Source organism: Alnus glutinosa, chromosome 1 (assembly GCF_958979055.1).
Source record: "Alnus glutinosa chromosome 1, dhAlnGlut1.1, whole genome shotgun sequence".
Classification (NCBI taxonomy): Eukaryota; Viridiplantae; Streptophyta; class Magnoliopsida; order Fagales; family Betulaceae; genus Alnus; species Alnus glutinosa.
This window is the reverse complement of record NC_084886.1, coordinates 46357088-46359991: the sequence shown is the minus strand read 5'-3', so window position 1 is coordinate 46359991 and position 2904 is coordinate 46357088.

The window sequence follows — 2904 nt, the reverse complement described above, 5'->3', positions numbered from 1 at the left end:
TTTTCTCTCTCTCTCTCTCTCCATATATATATATGTACAACCCTTCTCTCTCCCTATCAATTAGTGTACTACCTTCTCTCTCTACCTGATTTCCTTCCTCTACTCGCGAGACTCTCTGTACAGCAATTGATGCTCTTTCAAATACATATTTTATCTTCTTTTTTCTTTTTTACTATTTTCATTCAATTTTAATTTATGCTTTTAACTTTTTAAAATAATATTTTAAATTTTCACTTTTTTCACTTCAATAATTCCATTTAAAATTAATTAACATTAATTCTATAACGACATAAATTTCTTACAAATTAAGTGAGTTGGAAGAACCCAATCTCTAAAAATGCTGTGTCTTTTTAGCATATAGAAAACAAATCTTTTTGGGGTAATTACCGTTTCCCCACATCAATTACTAGTCATTGTTAACATGTCCACATGAACTGACACTTCGACCAAAAAATAGCATCAAACTACCATCTTTACACATTTTTACCTCTTCCGTCAAGGAATTCCGTTAATTTGGATGGAATATGCCATTTTTTAGCGTTCATTTTAGTTTAAATACCAAAATGCCATCTACAGTAATTAATAAAAAATATTAAAATTAATATATATTTTTTAAAAAAAAAAACAAATCTAAGGGGGTGGCCGCGAGCCACCCCTAAAGGTGGCCGCACGGCCACCCGGCCACCTTAGGGGTGGCTGCCGCCACCCCCTTTTCCTTCATTTTTTTTTTTTTTAAAGCTGAGAGCATTTACGTCATTTTTTAAATTGAATTAGGGCATTTAAGTTTTTGCATGAATTAGACTAACGGAATGGGCCAAAGTGTGAAAAGATTGTAGTTTGATGCTCTTTTTTTGTCGAAGTGTCAGTTCATGGGGCATGTTGACAATGGCTGGTAGTTGATGGGAGAAAAGGTAATTACCTCAATCTTTTTTTATTAATAATATTAAAAAGCATGTGATAAGCACATACTACTAAAAAAAATGTGTTTTTCGCATATTAAATAACACATGACACTTTCAAATATTGATTTGTAAACAAATTCTTACAAATCTAATTTGTTAAAAATTTATGTCCTTCTATTAATACCCGTGAGCAAAAAATGAATTGGAGAGGATTCTAATTCGATCACATTTCACGTGTTAAACAAATTTTAATCTTTTATTATATTTAAAAAAAAAAAAAAATGAGATGGAGAGGGAGGAGCCACCTTCCAACCCAGCAAGGGGCACCTCCACTATGGGAGTAGCTTGCATGACTATACCCTAGCAAGGGCATGCGAGCTACCTTTATGTTGGGGTGACCATGCGAGCTATCCCTTTTGTTTGTAAGTCGTCCTTCTATCGAGGTACTTGCAGGAGCTACCTTACCACGGTGGGTGGTCACCCCTTATAAGAGTGGAGGGTGGCTTAGTCCCTCACTCCCTCTACCCTATCTTTCTTTTTTCTTTTTGCTTTTTTTTTTATATTTTTAATATAATAAAAATAAATAAACTTTTTAGAATATAACAGGCCATGGAGTAAAACTACTTACCTGGCTTGGATGTAAGCATTAACCGTGTTAATACCAACTAGTCAATTTTAGATGGAATAATTGAAATGAAAATGGCAAAATCTGATAAGTTAAAATGCAATTTTAAAAAAACTGATAAATAAATTAAAATCTTAATAAACACCAAGTGGATTAGGGTTTTGGCTCTGTTTCGAGTGGTGCATGAGCTCTTTTAACAATTGGTTAAAAATGTGTCGTTTTTATCCAGCTCTGTGAAAATATGTTTGTCTTGTTTTCCTTTTCCATGAAATCCCACCATCTGAAATGTAATGGAATTTGCAAATGAATAGTATAGGAGGTTCACATCTTCTCGAAAATATAAAAGGGTTTTGAACTGTTAAATTATTACTTATTTTAAAAAATTTAAATTAATAAAAAATATATATATAAATTTAATCACTTAATTAATATTTTAACACTTTGCTTCACGAGTTAGCTCAAACTCCCTTTTAATATTTGAAGCCCAACATGTAAAATATTTAATTGAAAGTGGGGTAAATGACATGGTCAAAGTTTGAACTCATGACCTTTAGCTCTAATACCATGTTAAATCACCACTTATCACAAAAGCTTAAGATGCGTTTGGGATTGCGATTTCGTAGACAATTAATACGATTTTAAACCAAATTGCATAATATAAATCGTTTGAGAAATGCATTTTTTAAAATTGTGAATTGAAAATGCAGAAAATCTGTTTTTTCAAATCGAATGTAAGATGGTGTTTTTTTGAAAACGTATAATTTTAAATCATAATTTGCGATTTTAAATGTTAAACTGTGATTTTGCCAACAGTTTAACTGCGATACTAAAAAACACTTTTTCAAATCAGACATTTTAAAATCGTTATTTTAAATCAAATTTTTGGAAATCACAAACCCTTTAGCTAATAGGAATAAATAAGTTTAACCACTTGATCAATACTTATTATACTTTAACAACAAGGAAATACACACCACCTGTAAATAAGAGAATATGCAAGGATGATGGGGTTGTTTTAAACTTTGAAAAAAATGCCCCCTCCCTTTTTGCTAAAAAATAAAAAGTAAAATTGGAGAATGATCAAATGGAGAGAAGTTTGTTCTTTATTTAATAGGGGTAAAATAGTATTTAAAAAATAAAATGACAATTTTACCCTTCTTAAAATAAGGAACATACTCCTTTAAATGGAGAGGAATCCTATTCCCAAAAGATGTAGGGAATGAAGCCTATTGTACGGACTACCATAAGGGTTGGCCGCATTGTAGCATGAGAAATGCTAAGGGTAATTACAAACCTTTACAAAGGGAAATTTACAAACTGACATGGCGTCCTATATGGAATAAATGTTAAAATACAAAAATGTCATTCTCCCCTATA